Source organism: Capra hircus (assembly GCF_001704415.2).
Source record: "Capra hircus breed San Clemente chromosome X unlocalized genomic scaffold, ASM170441v1, whole genome shotgun sequence".
Lineage (NCBI taxonomy): Eukaryota > Metazoa > Chordata > Mammalia > Artiodactyla > Bovidae > Capra > Capra hircus.
The window spans coordinates 2,058,464-2,078,648 of NW_017189517.1; the positions used below are offsets into that span (position 1 = coordinate 2,058,464).

At 39.7% G+C, this 20,185-nt stretch overlaps 1 long non-coding RNA gene across 1 annotated transcript in view; it reads left to right on the forward strand.

The window, feature by feature from the left end:
• LOC108634473 overlaps positions 1-20,185 on the forward strand; it is a 111,822-nt gene that overhangs the window by 2,518 nt on the left and 89,119 nt on the right. The window lies entirely within an intron of this gene.

Here is a 20,185-nt window from a genome sequence, read left to right on the forward strand (position 1 = left end):
TTTTATTATATTTTAGGCTTTAAGTGACCTTCTGGGGCACTGGGTCTCCTCCCTGACCTTTGCCCCACATGAAGCATTGGAGATGCAACAGAGTATGACATGTGAGCTCTCTAGGTTTAGTTGGGGAAATAGAGACCCATCATTCTGAGATAATATAGTATGTAGTATAACAGAGACAGGTGCAAAGTGCTACCGGAGGATGAAGGAAGGTGTGACTGTCAGGGAGAGTCAGGAAGAACGCTTCTGTGAGGAGGTGACTTGTCAGATAGGTCTTGAAGGGTAAGGAATTTACTAGGCAAGGAAGAGTGGAGGAGAGGCCTTGCAGATAGAGGGAGCAGTCTGTGAAAGATATGGGATTTTTACAAGAGCAAAGGTGTGTCCAATATGGGGTGCAGATTGTTTGGGGGAAGGAAGGTATAATGGTAGAAGAGTCTGGAAAGATAGGTCAGGGCTGATTTGTGAAGAACTCTGAACTCAATGATGAGAAGTTTGGATGGGAGGCTAACAGGGTAACAGGCTCACATAGGCCTATGTTTCTCAAAATGTAGGGCATCTACCACTGGTAGTTATGTTGTACTCCCACAAACATTTACAAATTTTATATATTCTGATGTGGCTTATAAAAAAATAACACCAAATTACATCATCAAATCTAGGGTGACTTAAGATACAGCTTAGTGAACATAGAAAGTAACCAGTTTTAAGTTGATTTAAAAAGAAATAAGTAAATAATCGTACACATGGTGTGTGAATATGGGAAAATGAGCAGGTAATATTCCAATGACTGAAACTTGGAAAATAGTGCTTGTTGGCAATAAAAAGAAAAACATGGAAATATTTTAGATGAGGAATGTCATGGTCAGGTTTTCGCTTTAGGATGTGCTGGAAGGGGATGTGATCAGTTAGGAGGCTGGCAGTCTGTTCCAAAGATAGCCGGTAAGGACCCAGGGAGCAACAGACAGGAGGAGGGAGCAGAGTTGAGAGACACTTAAGAGGTGGAATCTGTAGGACTTTGTAGATTTGAATATTATTATTTTATCAGTTTCCAAGGTGGTGCTACTGCTCAAGAACCCACCTGGCAATGCAGGAAATGTAAGAGACGTGGGTTCAATCCCTGGGTCAGGGAGATCCCCTGGAGGAGGAAATGGCAACCCCCTCAGTAATGTTGCCCGAAGAATCCCATGGACAGAGGAGCCTGGTGGGCTACAGTCTACAGGGTCACAAAGAGTTGGACATGACTCAAGCGACTAAGCACACACACACGCATTTATCAGTGTCATCTGAACTATTTTAAAAGCTTGTAGGCCATGTGCCTGTTATCCTTTTTATGCTAACATGAGCATATATTGCCTAGATCAGGCTATGTACATACATATCCATGAAGGTAACAGTGGAGGCTGTTGTCATGAGGGGGTTTAGATTATATACAAGCATCTTCACTGTCTTACCGAGTATCCTTGAGAGATACAAAGAGTTATACAAGGAGTATGAGTGTGATCTGTGATCCTTAGCCATATGAGAAACTCCTTCAAGACTCAGCTCAAATATCAGCACCCCTGTGAAGCCTTTCCTGTAATTCACCCTCCCTCCACCACACACACACACACACACACACACACACACGCATGCACACATGAAGCAATAGTAGGCGCCTGGCTTCACAGCACCCTGCACTTACCTCTCTCCTCTGTCCTGTACCATACCATAGTGTGCTGGTCTGTGGATGTGTCTCTCTCTTCCCTAGCCTGTGAGCTCCTTGAGGGCAGGGACCAGCTCTTATGTATCTCCACACCCAAAGCATCCAGAATACTACTTGGTACATGAAGTGAAGTCGCTCAGTCGTGTCTGACTCTTTGTGACCCCATAGACTGTAGCCTATCAGGCTCCTCCATCCATGGGATTTTCCAGGCAAGAGAGCTGGAGTGGATTGCCATTGCCTTCTCCAGGGGATCTTCCTGACCCAGGGATCAAACCCGGGTCTCCCGCATTGCAGGCAGATGCTTTACCATTTGAGCCACCAGGGAAGTCCACTTGGTGCATGGGAGATACCTTATAAATGGTGATTGGGTGAGAAGAATGGATCAACATATTTACATGAATATAACTCTGGACCTTGGTCCCACAGAGTGCCAAATGCCATAAAAAGATTAGCTGTTTGCTGCCTTTGCTGCTTTTGCAGAATGAAGTAGTAAGTTAAAGTGTCTTGGGTATACAACTTCACTCAGCTCAGTTCAGTCGCTCAGTCGTGTCCGACTCTTTGCGACCCCATGAATCGCAGCACACCAGGCCTCCCTGTCCATCACCATCTCCCGGAGTTCACTGAAATTCATGTGCATCGAGTCGGTGATGCCATCCAGCCATCTCATCCTCTGTCGTCCCCTTCTCCTTCTGCCCCCAATCCCTCCCAGCATCAGGGTCTTTTCCAATGAGTCAACTCCTTGCATGAGGTGTCCAAAGTATTGGAGTTTCAGCCTCAGCATCAGTCCTTCCAGTGAACACCCAGGACTGGTCTCCTTTAGAATGGACTGGTTGGATCTCCTTGCAGTCCAAGGGACTCTCAAGAGTCTTCTCCAACACCACACTTCAAAAGCATCAATTCTTCAGTGCTCAGCCTTCTTCACAGTCCAACTCTCACATCCATACATGACCACTGGAAAAACCATAGCCTTGACTAGACGGACCATTGTTGGCAAAGTAATACCTCTGCTTTTTAATATGCTATCTAGATTGGTCATAACTTCCAAGGAGTAAGCGTCTTTTAATTTTGTGGCTGCAGTCACCATCTGCACTGATTTTGAAGTGCCAAAAAATAAAGTCTGCCACTGTTTCCACTGTTTCCCCATCTATTTCCCATGAAGTCATGGGACCAGATGCCATGATCTTCGTTTTTTGAATGTTGAGCTTTAAACCAACTTTTTCACTCTCTTCTTTCACTTTCATCAAGAGGCTTTTTAATTCCTCTTCACTTTCTGCCATAAGGGTGGTGTCATCTGCGTATCTGAGATTACTGATATTTCTCCTGGGAATCTTGATTCCAGCTTGTGCTACTTCCAGCCCAGTGTTTCTCATGATGTACTCTGCATAGAAGTTAAATAAGCAGGGTGACAATATACAGCCTTGACATACTCCTTTTCCTATTTGGAACCAGTCTGTTGTTCCTTGTCCAGTTCTAACTGTTGCTTCCTGACCTGCATATAGGTTTCTCAAGAGGCAGGTCAGGTGGTCTGGTATTCCCATCTCTTTCAGAATTTTCCAGTTTCTTGTGATCCACACAGTCAAAGGCTTTGGCATAGTCAATGAAGCAGAAATAGATGTTTTTCTGGAACTCTTGCTTTTTTGATGATCCAACGGATGTTGGCAATTTGATCTCTGGTTCCTCTGCCTTTCCTAAAACCAGCTTGAACATCTGGAAGTTGACGGTTCACGTATTGCTGAAGCCTGGCTTGGAGAATTTTGAGCATTACTTTACTAGCGTGTGAGATGAGGGCAGTTGTGCAGTAGTTTGAGTATTCTTTGGCATTGCCTTTCTTTGGGATTGGAATGAAAACTGACCTTTTCCAGTCCTGTGGCCACTGCTGAGTTTTCCAAATTTGCTGGCATATTGAGTGCAACACTTTCACAGCATCATCTTTCAGGATTTGAAATAGCTCAAGTGGAATTCCATCACCTCCACTAGCTTTGTTCGTAGTGATGCTTTCTAAGGCCCATTTGACTTCTCATTCCAGGATGTCTGGCTCTAGGTGAGTGTTCACACCATCGTGATTATCTTGGTCTTGACCGTTCATTATACTATACACTTAGAAGGGCAGGGCCTGTGTCTACCGTATTTTTCCTTTAAGCTCCCACATTTAGCAGGGAGGAATATGTAAATAAATCAACTCTTTCCTCAATCTTTATCTAGTTTAAAAATTAAGGTTTTGTTTTGTAGGAATTCAATAAATACTGGTTGAACAAATGAACACCATGCTTGTTACCTTAACTACCATTTATACAAGCAAAACATAGATCTATCCTTCAAAATTTACTATCCCAACTCACTATCATGTACATTACTTTTTCTATACTTAGTCTTACAGATGTAGTGATGCTTTCTAAGGCCCACTTGACTTCACATTCCAGGATGTCTGGCTCTAGGTGAGTGATCACACCATCGTGATTATCTGGGTCATGAAGATCTTTTTTGTACAGTTCTCCTGTGTATTCTTGCCATCTCTTGTTAATATCTTCTGCTTCTGTTAAGTCTGTACCGTTTCTGTCCTTTATCGAGCCCATCTTTGCATGAAATGTTCCTTTGGTATCTCTACTTTTCTTGAAGAGATCTCTAGTCTTTCCCATTCTTTTGTTTTCCTCTATGTCTTTGCATTGATCACTGAGGAAGGCTTTTTTATCTCTCCTTGCTATTCTTTGGAACTCTGCATTCAAATGGGAATATCTTTCCTTTTCTCCTTACTAACTTCACTAGAGGTTTCTTTTTCTTTTCATTTTCTCCCACTCTCCTGTGGTTTCCCTTATCTTTTTTTTTTCCTTTCTCACATTTATCCATCCAGCCTGCTGTTCCTTAGGCTGGGCCATTGCTTCGCTCCTCTTAACAGAGTTCACATTGCTCCTGCCCCAATACTCTGCCAAGGATCTACCCCTCCTCTCTACCCACCCAATCCAGTTGATTTCATCCTTGAAATCACTCTGAAAGGGGTCTCCTCCTACTCATAGAGACTACTAGTGGGGCTGTAATTTGATCCTGCCTTTCTGGAAAGAATATGTCAATATCAATCAAAAATCTTCAAATGGAACATAGCTTTCAACTTCTAGGGCTCTATGCTAAGGAAATCAATGTGAAGTTTCTAAAAATTTAGCTCCCAGGATATCTAGCCCAGAATTGTTTATAATAGAAAAAGAAAAAAGAAAGAAGGAAGAAAGAGAAAAAAATTACATTTTAGATGTCTAATACTAGAGGTTTGAATTAAATCTATGATGGTACATCTACGGATTACTAAATAACCATATAAATTGATGTTCCCAAAGAATATTTAATGATGTAGAAAGTTGTTTATGATATATTAAGATAAAATTTAAATTATAAAGCTGATAGATCTGTTTGCACACACACATACACACACACACACGTCACACATGTATGCTCACCCCCCAAATCAGTGTTCATATACATAGGAAAAGTCTCAGAATGTTAAATACATAAAAAATTATTAATGGAGTTTTCCTGTAGATAGAAAAGTTACATGAGTTCTATTTTTAGCCTTTTCCATATTTTTGCTAATCCTCTATAATAATAGATTTGTACATTTTTTAAAAGTTATTAAAAAATGCTTTCCCCATGTCTACCGCTATTGCCATTGCCTTAGTTTTTGGGCATACTGCCCCCTCCTACCCTGCAACACACATATGACTTCTACCCAGAGTTACTACTGCCTCCAGCCTACCTCCCTTCTAATCGTTTCTCCACCAATGCTGACAGAATGAATGATGTTTCTAAATCACAAGTCTACAGCTATCCAGCTCTGTATAAAATAGTTCAAAGGCTGCCCATTGTCCTCTAGATAAAAATCTAAATTTCTTAGACTGTTTATAAAGCCTTTGAAAATCAGTTCCCTGCCTTTGTTTCCAGCGTCTCTTTTTCCTGCCACAGCTAACTTTTATTGGAGACTTAGGCCAGTGCCTGATGCCTAATAGGTGTTTAGCTAATGCTAACCAAATATTGGTGTCCATTGTATGGGTTAACTATTGTGCCAGGCAAGTTGGCAGTGTTTGATTTCATCCTCAGAGTAAAAACGTTAAATACACACAATAGTTATCCCTTTTTACAGATGAGTCAAACTAATTAAATAAAAGTGGTAAGAAAGTAATCATAATAAAAAAGATTTTTTTCAGAAAAAATCAAACTCCTCTGTCATAATACAGCTTTCATTTTTTTGTGGCCCCTGCCAGTTTTTGTCAGTATGCATCCAGACTTGGTTCATTCCCCTGGGCAAGTTATATGTGACCACAGTATAACAAGAACAGTCCAGACTGACATGACCTCACTACATCACTATTCACATTGTGTTAATGTACGGAAATCCTTCCTTTGTGTATACAACACTTCATGCAGGAGAGACAGAAGAGCTCCAATTGCTCTGTTTTTTCTTCCTGTTTTGAAATTCTATGTCTTTTGGGATGGGGATGTCAGCAAAGAGCTACAGAAAACTGTGATAGAATTGAATGTACAAGAAACAACGTGTCTCATGGGAGCCAGTGTCATTGGTTAATTTATTTTTTTTAAATGTCATGTAGATGTATTTTCCAGCAATCTGTCCCCAGGGAAGACCTTGCTTGAATTCAACTGTTAATCCTATTTACAGAATGCAGCTCATGCATGCACTATATTCTTGCATTGTTAAGTGATCTTTGACGTATGTAGTGGATTACCATAATGACGCACAATCAGGTGAATATGAGATATCTGATTTTCTCTACAAAAATATATCAGTGTTCATATTGTCACTCAGGATCCTGCCATGTGGTCTTTCCTTCATTTTTCTTACAAATAATACCCATTGTGCAAAAATGGATGCTCTTTAAAGGATAGAGGTCCTAAGCATGAATTGTCAGAATAAAATGATACTGCCTTGTAAGGAATTCTCACCATTGTATACTCCAGTAAAAAGAATGCATAGTTCTGCTCCATGATCAAATAAGTTGAAATTGCAAGTGGACTTTCATTTGATGATTTATTGTGAGCTTACTATGTCCAAAGCACTCTGCTAGGCACTGCCCTAGATACTTATAAATATCCCCTTTTCAAGCCTTCCAGACAGACAGACAGATCTATGTCTAGTGTGAAAGAGCAAAGGAAAGAAAGAGAAGCTTTCAACAAGCAGACCCATCATATAAATGAAAATTTACTACACTGAAAATTGGGATACCTGCCAGTGGGGATTTATTCTTTTTTTTTTTTCCCTCTGTCTTTTTCCTCTGTGGGATATATAGGCAAAAAATGAGCTCCCAGATAGCTGATAAGCAAATGATCTACTTCTCTATTTACAAACTGTTTGAGGGAATAAACAGGGACTTTCTGTATGTCCAGCCCTGCACAAACCTGCTGGGGATGTTGTGAGAGTTATGACTGTGTCAGCTTTTCCAGGGTTTCTGTCTCTACTGCGGAGATTTGGCAGACACCTCAGACAAATTTTATGTCTCTTAAATCTTGCTCAAGATAGACTTGGCTTTTAGATTTATATGTACCAAAAAAAAAAAAAGCGAAGTGTTTACCAGTTTGACATTTTTGAAGATCAAAACAGACTCTGTTTTTTAAAAAAGTTCAGCACACACCTCAGTTTAGTCTACAGAAAGGGCTAATTGCTTTTGCTGTTTGTTTGAAACAGCTGAAATGTTTACTTTCTAGAAGTGGCAACTGATCATATGTCTAAAGATTTATATGCCAGGACCCAGTGTTGCGTCCTCTTTCTCTTGCCTGCAAAGTCTCAAGTTTTGCTATAATCCTCATTGTACTTTTTTTGCCTTTACTGATACATAGTAGAAGGGCTGTAGGATGGGAGGTCTGGGGACAGATATTGGCAATCTAGGAGAAAAATAAAAGATGACTTTTGTTAGCTCCTCCCTGTCCCCTTTTTTGGTTCTCAGTTTTTCAATGGTCCCTTAAGCACGATAGTGATAGGTGAGACTAGGAACTGGAGAACTTTCCATGACTCCATTAATAAGGCTGGTCCAAATATATCAGGCAGAGAGAGCATAAATACAAGTCTGGCTGTAATTCAGAACAGTTGAAACACTGTGTAGAGAATATTACATAAACAACATGTGGTGAACTGTGAAGACAACTTTGGGGAAATCCCTAGTCAGGGCCCTTCTCATCCACTCCAGCTGCTCTTCTTAGCCAGCAACAACTGCCAATAAGAGCTTCCTGGGGTCAAAACTGTCCCACAGTAAGGCCCCATCATATGCTCTTCTACCATTTCTTCTTCAGGCAAGTCCTCGAACACACTTCACTAGGATTACTTTGGTCACATAATATTCTAATTTTCACCTTTCAAGAGATGCTTAGTTCGAATTCAAGGAGCACTTGATATTGAAGCTTATTTATTCAATAGACATTTAAGCACATATGTAGGACCAGACCTTTTGCCAAGTGCTAGGAATTCAATGATGAATTAGAAGTTGTCCCTGCCTGCCCTTAAGGAGCTCACAGTCAAATTGGGAAGACAGACACGCAAACCAATCATTTTATTACAATAACAAAGGTGCTCAGAGAAAGAGCTATGTTATAAGGTGTCTTGGGAACATGATGGAGGAAATTACTGCTAGGGGTGGGCTCCTTACAGACCAGAGTCTAACTGTGCTGAATCACAAGATGAGTGGGCATTGCCTAGAATCTTGGTGGACAAAGGGGTGGTGGGAAAAAATTCCAGAAAGAAGGAACACACCACATGCAAAACAGTCACTTGTGTAAAAATGAATTGTTCAGAAAAAGGTGAGATATTGTGTATGAGTCCCTGAGAGTGTAGAAGAGGGCACAGGATAAGGATCTGGGAAGGTTTCTTGTGGCCAGTTGGTGAAGGAAGTCTGTTTTTAAGGAGCTTGACCTTTATCCTATAAGCGGGGATGAGCCAGCACAGGGTTTTAAATGGAGGCATAACGTGATTCGATTGGGGGATGGGCTTTATGGGGAAAAAACTGGAGACAGAAAGTCCACCCTTTCGACTTGGGAAGTGATTAGGGAAGGCAGTCTGAGAGACCTGCTCTAATCACTTGCCCCTGTTGAGGAATGCCATCTCCACTAGGTTGTTCACTATACAAGGATCACTGTGAAAAATCATTTCCTTCTACACGCAGGACAGAACTTCCTGCACACCCTCACGTGTTGTTTAGCTGAATAGTCATTCTTTCCAACTCAAACCAGTGCTCCCAGTAGTAATTGGGGCTTGATACTCATGAAGGAAATCAGAGTTTCAAAGCATAGCTGCCTGTTTAAAAAACCGTCTGAGGCTTATTTATTGCTTACTGAGTCAGTGGGTCTGGGGGAGAGAAAAGGACAGAGGGTGAAGAGGTGGCTGTTTAAAAAACGGGCAGCAAGTAACACAGATGAAGAAATGACTGCAGTGGCCTAGTTGTCTTTACTTGAGTTGAAAAATAAATAATTTGAGAACTTCTAGTTACACACAGACAAAAAATGGGCAGCACCCTTGGAAATCCCTAAAGGCCACATTGAAATAAGGGAAGTAGAAGATATAAGGCCAGAAGTACATGAGTATAAAATAAATGCACGACGAAGAGAACTGTGCCCAAAGGGTCCTATCTAGCCAACCAGTTTTGGAGCATATTATTTCTCTGACTCAGATACTATAAATGGCTTCCCATCATCCATAGGATGAGGTCCAAACTCTTTAGCCTGGCATTCAATACTTTCTGCGGTTTGGCTCCAACCTGCCTTTCCCATCTTCATACTTCTGTCTTAACAGAACTTATCTGGCCAGCCAGTTACCCTCTCAGACACTGCTTTGGCTTTCCCTCATCTATACTGTGAGCCCTCTCAGGGTGGCGACTAGGTTTCTAACTTTGAGTCTGCCACAGTGCCTAGCATAGTGTATTGCATATAGTAGGCACCCAACCAGGTGGCGCTAGTGGTAAAAACCTGCCTGCCAATGCAGGAGATGCAGGTTTGCTCCCAGGTCAGGAAGATCCCCTGGAGGAGGGCATGGCGACCTACTAGTACTCTTGCCTGGAGAATCCCATGGACAGAGGAGCCTGGTGGGCTACAATCCATAGGGTCACAAAGAGTAGGACATGACTGAGCAACTTAACACACACACACACACACACACACACACACACACACACACAAATATATCTGTGGGTTGAGTATTGTTCCTCACCGCCGCCATTCTTTTCAATTTCTCTACTTGTTGTTCAGTCACTCAGTCGTGTCCGACTCTTTGTGATGCTGTCCTGCGACTGCAGCACACCAGGCTTCCCTGTCCTTCACCATCTCCCGGAGTTTGCTCAAACTCATGTACGTTGAGTCAGTGATGCCATCCAGCCATCTCGTCCTCTGTCGTCCCCTTCTCTTCTTGCCTTCAGTCTTTCCTAGCATCAGGGTCTTTTCTAATGAGTTGGCCCTTCACATCAGGTGGCCAAAGTATTGGAGCTTCGGCTTCAGAACCAGTCCTTCCAATGAATATTCAGGACTGATTTCCTTTATGATGGACTGGTTTGATCTCTTTGCTGTCCAAGGGTCTCTCAAGAGTCTTCTCCAACAGCACAGTTCAAAAGCATCAGTTCTTCAGCACTCAGCCTTCTTTATGGTCCAACTGTCACATCCATACATGACCACTGGAAAAACCACAGCTTTGACTAGATGGACCTTACTACTGTGGACTTAATATCCTCTCTACTAAAAATGGCAACTGAGACACTAAATGTAAGGGGTCAGTTTTCAATAAACTAAAATTTTTATTTTGAAATAATTTTAAATATAGAAAAAATATTTATAAAAGAATCGTATAATTTAGATAACAGGTGAGGGCACTGAAGGAGGCTTCCCAGAAAAGGGACACCCTGGTTACTGTCTTAAAGACTAAGTCATTATTGATACATAGCAAAAGAAAAAGAGAAGAAGAAAAAAATTTTTTAAGTCATATAAGGATTGTCACATATCATTCACTCAGATTCACCAATTTTTAACATTTTACCCTATTTGATTTATGCTTTGACATATAAATATGGTTATTTTGTTCTGAAACATTTGAAATTGAAAAAGCTGTACCCTTTACCTACCCTTCTCTTTTTTCCCCTCAACCTTTTATGATGAAAAAATTAAATATATAGAAAAGTTGAAAGAATTATGCAATAAACACCCATATAGCCACCATTCAGATTCTAGAATTAGCACTTTATTTGCTTTATCACCTTTTCATCCATCTGTCCATCTTTTTATGCATTTCAAATTGGGTTGCTGACAGCTATATAATTCTAAGTTCTTTAGTACGTGTATCATTAACTAGATGAACAAACTGTTTTGTGCTCTGAAGTCAAGCTGTTCTTCCAATTATACCTGTGTTTACTGTGTTGCAAAAATTCTGGTCTACCTGTGGATCTTAGATCTGTTTGGCCGTGGGACACAGGTCTCTGACTCACTTTTGGATGATGTCCCTCCGCTTCACCTAGTCCAGTGCCAGACACACATTCCATAAACACCACTTGACACTGATGAGCAGAGACAGAGCTAGAGCTAGGGGAAGAGTCACAATGAAACTAGAATTAACTGAGGGAGGAGAGGTGTATATGCACAGAGGGCAATGAGTGAATGAAATAGAAGCTGGAGCTTGAATTGGGGGAAGATGGGGGCCTTAGACCACCTGGTACTTCCAGCAGTACTTTTATCTGCTGCTTTCCAACCCTCTCTTTAGAAGGAGAGATTCCAGGAAACTAGGGACAATTGCTGCTCAGCAGAGTACATGACAAGTTTCCTTGCTACTACTTAGGCACTACCAATTAGTATAATCATGTCACTTCATGAATATGCTAATCTACAGCAAGACGCAGCTTAGTTTTAGAGAGTATGGATGGGCCACTGAAAACCTCTTTCAAACTAAATCAGTGCTACAGGCCAAAGAGTACTTGAGTTCAATGAACCCTAGTTTCCTTTCTCTTTATAACCTTTCCTTTCCTGCTCTGTTGCTTATGAATACAAGTAAAAGCTCTAATATGCATTTATTGAATAATTACGTTGTGCCAAGCACTGTGCTAGTTGCTATCACACCATTAACACTTTCCAATAACCCAGTGAGTAAGTACTACTTCTTTCCCCATTTGTCAGATAAGAAAATTTGAGACTCAGATTCTTGTCCATAAGCCAGAATTCAAGAAACTCAGGTTTGTCAGACTGCAGAGCCCGGTAGTGTTAACCACATTGTTGGATGACATTTTTTTTTAAAAATTGTCTATCCAGTATAAATGTAAGGAGATTTACATTTACTGTATTGACTCAGAAAGTCCAATTGAATCACTGAATTAAGAAGGAATTCAGTCATTCAGACTTTAATCATTAGAATTGCTTGAGTTCAAATCCCAGATCTATTGCTTGGCAGTTGGGTGACTGCAAGCAAGTTACTTAACATCAGTAAGCCTCAGTTTCCTTGCCTATAAACTTAGGATGATAATACCTACCATAAAGTTGTGTCGTGAGGACTGATTTAAACAATAAAGTATCATGCCATGTTTGGCATGCAGCAGGTACTTTGTATAATTTAGATCACTTCCTTCCTTCTTCCTTTTAGGGACCAGACCACTTACCTGTAGCTTTCATTTGAGGAAAACAAACTGCTCCTGAAACATTTTTTGAAGAGAAACGTTCTGTAAAGGAATATTGGGCTGACTGTTTCCAAGGCACATTTCCCCAGTGAGTAAAGACAGTTGCCCGGCTCTAATGTGAAGCATGTTTCAGAAAAAGCTAGAAACATGAATTCTTAGGAGAGTTGGGGTGGTCCATCTCTCTGCTTCCTGAAGATTAGGGCCAAATTGTGACATCATCTATTTTGTTGCTAGACTAAATTTCACAATTCGCATAGAGTATTAGTTTTACCTGGGAGTATTAGTATTACCTGGGATATTGGTAATCCTACCCCAATCATTTCAAAGAAAGCAGGATAAGTGAAAAAGAGGATAAGTGACTTGACCAAGGTCAAACAGTGAAAAAAAGATCGGAGAATGCAGCTTTCCCAACTCCTACTTAGTGCTGTACTATGGTTCATTGTGGGCTCTCAGGCAGATGAAAGCAAGTCTTGATGTGTGCTCTTTGCAGGAGCTTGAACTGATTGGACTCTCAGGGTTTGGTACAAGTTTGATTGATTCAGGAAACATGAAGCATTGGTCTAGTTCAAATCGATTCACTAGTTGTTACTGCTTTCAAGCTATTAACAGTTCCATTTGTTGGGATTTAGAAAACAAGTGTTGTTTCTTCTTGTTTAGGTTCATGGTTTGGTTCAAGTTTCATTGTTATTTGAAATCTTGCACTGGAATTTTTGTTTTTGACAAAAGTACTCAGTATCCAAGGTGGTTAGCAACAGGAATTCATTTCAAGAGATCAGTCGGGCATGGTGATGGTTGCTGAGAAGGAGCTCAAGTGGATTAGGGAACCACTAGTGTTTATGTTCTGGAGATTGAAATTAGGATGATGGAAACATTGCAATGGTTTTTGATGTATATGTTTGTCTGTTTGTTTTTATCAGGATTCTCTGATGCTTTAATTTCCATTCTTGCTAATATGGGTTGAAACTGCTGCCTTCCACCCTAGTTTATTGCCTTTGGGGTCATACTATCTATAACATGACTGATAGTATAACCTTTTGACAAAAGATCATCTTTCCTGGCCTTTCCCCTTTACTTTGAATGGCCTTTCTGAGGAACTTGGGAAGTATGAATTTCAAGCTTACATTGTGTGCAACAATTCAGTTGCAGTGCCCAATGGCAGATCAGCTTGGTTCTGAAATACTGCCTTTGTTCCTTTCTTACCAGTGTGTATTTTAAAGTCTCAGGCCAGCTTCCTTTGCTGTAACTGAAGTTGGGCTGACAACTTTATTAGTGACCAGCCATGCCACAGATGTGTTAGTCACTGAGTTGTGTCCAAGCCTTTGCGACCCCATGGACCATAGCCCACCAGGCTCCTCTGCCCTTGGAATTGTCCAGGCAAGAATCACTGGTGGAGGGTTGCAATGATGAGGCCCCCTAGAGAACTGTGTTCTGCCCGCCTGGCTTTCCAAATGCCAAAGGAAAGTTCTGGTGCCAGGTCTACCAGTGCTTTTTCAAGCTCTTGACTGTTTACCTAAGCAGTTGGAAGGCTAAGATTACAGCTATGGTAGTAAACGGGCCATTTCTAGTACCTCAGAAGGCAAGCACTTTCTAGGAGGTGAGGTTTTGGATGATTCTAGCAAGTGTTTTTCTGCATAGGGGGAAAAAAAGCTCTCACTTCAGATTCTTTCACTCTCCTTCCCTCCCCTCTCTTCTCCTCTACTTATCCATTTCCCCCATTGATTTAATATAGAATTTGGACACATATTTTACTGAAATTTTCAGTATTGGCAATGACATTCAAGGGGACAATTAGAAAAAACAAAGTTTTCTTTCTTCTCACAGGAAGTAGGCTAGGTACTTGTTTGAGTTCACTGATGGCATTGGAGGGGGCCCAGGGGAGCTGCCATCTGATATTTCTGCTATATTCCCACCTTTCTTTGGGCTGCTTCAGATTTGGCCCATGTGGACAGACACACACTTGGGAAACCACCATACAGATAAAAATCAGGCCATGTGGGATTTGGCTGAACCATAGGCCCCTAGACGTTGCCTGGATCGTTGGCCACCCCAGAACTTCATGTACTAAAACTGTGTCCCAGCTGAAGCCAGCTGGTCCCTGTATATATAGTATCAAAGCAGCTTGGAGCCTCATAAAGCATGACTTTGGAGTTTTACCTTGTGGATTTAGATAATCAACCTGAACACTTTTCCACACACTGGGCAGTAAGGATGTACCAGGTTAATAGGAAGATTTAACAAAAGGAGATGTTCATTGTCTAGTAACTTTCATTCCAGATGGGACATAATACTAGACCTTACCCAAAACTTGACTGACTTTTTAGAAAGGAAAGAAGGGATTAGAAGGCTTCTATCTCTTTAATAAACTTTTGATGTATTATAGAATTTAAGATTTTAAAATTTAAAAATAAATAAATAAATAAATAAAAAATTAAAAAAAAAAAATAAAAAAAAAAATAAAGTTTTTCTTTTCAAAAATTTTTCTCCTGTGGAATTTTAAGAGCAAACACTACTTCCTTCTCCTTTAAAATTGGAAGAATTGGATAATGTTTCATGAAAGTATATTGGTCCTTTCTTTTTATTTTCCTTATATGATAGAGGTGTCTCATTTCAGTCATTTAGGCAATGTTTGTCTCAGGGTATAATAATAATAATCCCATAGAATTTTATAGTCCTTTACAGTTTACAAAAGCACTCTCATAACTATTATTTCATTAGCTCTTCATAGCAATCCTATGTGCAGAATGGGTACAACTATGTACAATTTATAAAATAAGGGAACTTATGCTCCAAGAAGTTAAGTGACTTGTCCAGGGTAACACAGCTAGAAAGTTGTAGAACTGGAACCTGAACACAGGTTTCCTGATACTCAACCCCAGTATTCCTCCAGTTGTGTCGTGTTTTCTTCCTGAGACTGTCTCCTTGTTCTTCCTACTCATGATTCTTTTTGAAATAAGTCTAAAAAAAGGTGCTTCAGTTTAGCAGATGAGTAAGCTAAAGCACTTATAAGGTGCCTTCTTCAAGATCACCTGTGGAGAGATTCCTGCACCTAGCTCTTAGCTTCTCACCTGGAATATAACTGAAATATTTTTAGGTATCCTTATTGTTTTTCAGTGTTAAATATATGCACAAAAGTTGTGTAATCCATTGATTATAGGTATGAAAGCTGCACCTGGGGGAATGGGACTAAGGATGGTTGGTTTAAAATAATTAGCTTCTTGCCTCTTTGTTAAGAGATGTCATGTTCAGTATAATTTAATTTCTTTATACTTCCTTTGCTTCCAGACTTTTAAATACAATTCTTTAGGGAAAATTAGCAAATATTCATTCTGAGTGTTGATTTCTCAGGCGCAAGGGTGGCTGGAGGAAAAAGAAAGCAGAGGGGTGACTTTCAAAACATGCTCTATAAGAGTGGACAGGCATTATTTTCTTTGGGCTGTGAGCTAAGATTCCTTCTAAGGCATGCAAATCGTAAAGTTCTGATTTGTCAAGTGCATGCTGTTTCTTTAGGCACTGATGTATGAAATCCCGAACGAATTCTCCGATGAACATGCTGCTAATTGCTTCTCCACCTGCTCTCCAGCCTCCGCCACCCCACCCCCCCACTCCCAATTCAGCCTATAAGTGTCCGTCATTGGAGATGGATGGTGACACATGCAGTGATAGCAATTCATAAAAGCCAGTTCCAGCCCTTGTCTTCAAGGCTCCTGGATTTTCCACTGCCTGCTTTTGTGTAAGTGAAGTGGATGGAAGTGCTACTGGCATCGGAATCCACCTCCCTATGCTCCGTTGCTAGAGCTCAGTTGCTCGGCTGGAGCTGAGCTAAACAGAAGCAGCGGATCTGAGCTGAATTGTAGCTGGTTTTTTTTTTTTTTTCCTCAATGGGGAGGTGCATTAGGGGTAGTGTGTAGTGGGGGTTTGGGGTGCTTTGGCTTTTCTTTTTGTGAAGAGAAGAGGTTAAGGGGAGAATAACTCACGGTAGCATATACAACGTGAAACAGTTCCCTGAAGAGTGTCACGATGTTCCTAGTCCAATATTCAGGTATAGTATGTTTTATTTCATCTGAAAATTTTCTTTTGTTTCAAAGTGCATTCCTTTCTTATTTTGCCTCCAGTTCAACTGCACTGAAGGACAAATAAGGTTCTAATGAGCTAAACAAAATTGCTGCATAAAATATGCCTGCCCCTAGCTATAATGTTTGTAGCAGATTGCTATGTAAGATCTGGGTTCTCTGTTAAATTGGTAGTCCCGATCCCTTAATTGTGCATGCTTCTCTGCTGTATTCTTGTATTGAATTTCTCAAGTCTTATGTCTGCAACTGGTAGTCTGTGATCTAGCCTAGAGTGTTTGCACAGAAGACAGTGCTTTGGAAGCAAAAAGCAATTTTGAAAACACTTAGTATGTTGTGTTTCTCTTGAGTTTATTAACTCCTCTATTTGTTAATTGGTTGTCTAAATTTGAGATATAGTTAAGAGTAAGTACATTTCAAATAGGAAGCATTCCAGAACACATTTGTTTGGTAAATTTATTTTTATTTCATTAACTCAGATTGATAAACATTATATATTATTGTTGTTTGTTCTCCTGGTAGAAAAAAAGTGCTGAAAAGAGCAAGGCTAAACATGCCAGCTCCAAACCATCTGTATTGTAAAATATCATTGGACCAGAAGTGTTCTTTAAGTATTCTCTTAAGCTTTCAGAAACATATTGGTCCATAATAACGAAGAACGTGGAGACGGATGAGGTATTGGTGAATGTTGTTTGAAAGGCTTCTTATATAGCACTTAATCAGAAAGGATCCTCGCAAATAAAAAAAACCTTGAGAAAGTTTCACTTTCTTGCCGAGCAGAACAGAAGCTTAGTTTCTACAACCACATGCTTTGATAAGTTCGAATATCATTTATTGTCAAGGGCTTACACCTCCATTCTTGCTTTATTGTCCTTAAAATATTGTGCTCCTGTGCTTAAGAGCTAAAAGATCATGTTCTGTTTTGATACGTGGTTTGACAGTTGATTTCGCTCCTCATTAATTGGACAGCATGCAGATGATGTGGAGAAGTGAGTGAGTGACAATATTTCAAGGTTACGCTGAAGAGCATACAGTGAACCTTAGTGCCTGGACCAACAGCTGCTGAATTGAATTGTCTGCAATTAAAGCAACAGCAGGTTTGTGTAGTCTCCCTGCAGCCCGTTTATTTGAATTTACAGCTTCAGTTTCTTCTTTGGGTAGCGGTTGGTTTGTTTCACTAAGTGTTGGAGAGTTGTGCTTGTTGGATGTTTTCTCCATACTCTAATGCATGCTTGACTCCAGAAGAGCCGTCTCTGTACCTTTTTAATGTGTGAAGTTGTTGAGGTTTTTCTCTTTGGATGAAAACCAGAGACTATCTTGTTTTCTCCACTGCAAAACTAAATAGATATATTTTCATGGAAAACACTGCTTTATTCAATAAGTAGAGATTTCTCATGGACCTGTGTTACTGGTTTAAATTCCAGGCAGTGAAAAATGCTGGAAAATGTTATGTTACTGGAATTTCTATATCTGGAAAGAACTTCTCTATGCTTATAAAAATGTTTATGTTAAAAAAATAGTGACATTATCTCTTTGCCATCTCTGAATTCCAGGGTGACCTAATGAATAATATCAAAGCTAACTAGGTGGCTTTTATGACAGAATTGTAATTGTATACTAAAATAGTGAATACTTGCTTCATTTCATCATGCTTTTTTACTATATTAAAAAAACAACTTATAATTACTATACAGTTGTTGGTTATTGATTCATGGTGGATATAATGTAAAACATTTACACAATTATTTTACATATACTTGATCAATCTGTTCTCATAACCACCCTGTGTGAAGTCAAGTGGCATAATGATCTCCATTTTAGAGGTAAGAAAACTGAGACTTAGAGGATAAGGAACCGGCCTGACGTGTCACATCTAACAAGTGGCAGAGCCCAGACTCAGTGGTTAATTGATGTGATTCAAGAACCTGTGCTTTTTCTCACCCTTATACTAGGCTGCCTCTCAGTTGATGGATCCAGGGTAAATTTGACTTAAGCTACTAGTCAAGAAGACTAAGTTCAGTCATTTACTTAAAAAAATGTTATCTGATAGAACTCTAGAGTTTTTTTTCCGAGCTATTTGTAGCCCAACATTTATTTTAATATGTGAGTGCTTTCCAGATTAATTTTATAGATTATGTGGAAAAACATTAGTGTTTTGATTAATTTATACATCAATATAAATGAAGGTAGAAGCCTTGTAAAGTTATTGAGAAGTAGAATGTTATCCAATTGAAAAGGTTAGTGTGGAATATTTTCCTTCTAAAACAAGCTCATTTGTTTTTAATATTTCTGCTCAACAAACATATACAATTGTTTTGGTAAAAGTATGTGTATACTTTAAAATATACTGGCCAAGTATGAAGGGCTTATGTTTTTAAAATATGAGTATTTTATCCAGGTCAATAGAAAAGATATACAGCTGGCTCAGTTTCACACTTTTCTTTCTATTTTTATCTATCTATCCATCCATCTATGTATGTATGTAAAATGGATGAATTTTCTCATCTTTTAAAATTCCCAAATGGTTTCTCAATTTTAAATTCATTCATTTAAAGGGGAAAAAAACACAGGTTCTATCCCACTGAATGGAATACTGTTTAAAACTGTGTTATCACTTCAGCAGAAAACCTCAGATACTTGGGTAGTCATACTAGTTCTCTGGTAAAACATTCTTTAAAACCTCTTCAGGAAACATTCTTGAAGCACTCATTCTTTGACCTGAATTTATTAGAGAATGTGCCATGTACTGGAGAAATGGCTGGATGCTCACATCATAGATAACTCTTCCTCAGCATTTGACAATGAATATTTGAGAATGTTGTCAAGAAAATGAGTCAGAAAAAAAAAGAAAAGAAAATGAGTCAGAGATAGGGCATGGATTGTTATGACCTGTTTATGAGACTTTCAGAAAGATGGTAATAGAAATATTGTCTCAGCTACCATGTAATTAGAATTTATCCTTATCTAAGATATCTTTCTACTTTAACATATCTTAAAGCTATATGATTTCCTTGTAGCAAAAAGAAAAGGAGGATAATATAAAGCTCCTTTATCATTACTTAACTTCAGTGAAATCTGGCTCTTAAAGAAAATACATTAGGGAACTTGAGGTAATGGGTAAAGGTTAGAGGGAAAACTAGACATGTGACTGGAAGCACCATGTTAAACTTGGTTTCAGGTGGTGAATTTCCTGTGCAGTCAGAAGCTCTGGCTAACACCCCTCAATCCATCCCACTTTCTGGAAATGTACACTTTAAACATAAATGAAAAAGACCTTATTAGGATTTTTAAAGAAATTGATTTTTTTCCCCATTGGTGAAAGAAAGTCTTTCATCTGCAAAATAATCATTTTCCCCCCTGCTGTTTGAGGCCAAGAAAAATTAGAGAGGGAATAGATTTCTAGGTTCTGGCTGTTTAGGCTGGTTATCTGGTGGAATTTTCCCTTCAGTATACCTTTGAGTGTGCTTTAGGGACGTGTAAGGCAGGTCTTATGAATGGGCGTATAAGGTTAGTTTACACCAGCCAGTATTATGCTGGCATTGACTTGCACTAGCTTACTTAAGGGGAAGCACTAAGAATATTTACAAGTTGAAAAACGTACTCATATCTGTCTTTTTCCAGAAAGGACTTAAGATACTCATTTTAAGCAATATTAAGGTCTGCTGCCTCAGCAGGGTAGTGTACTGTAGATATCCCCTGGGCTGCTAAACTATTCTGATTACCACCCCTTAGATATAACACTGATGCCTTCAAGGGTTATTGGACATTGAATACAGCACAAGTAAGTGTGTGTC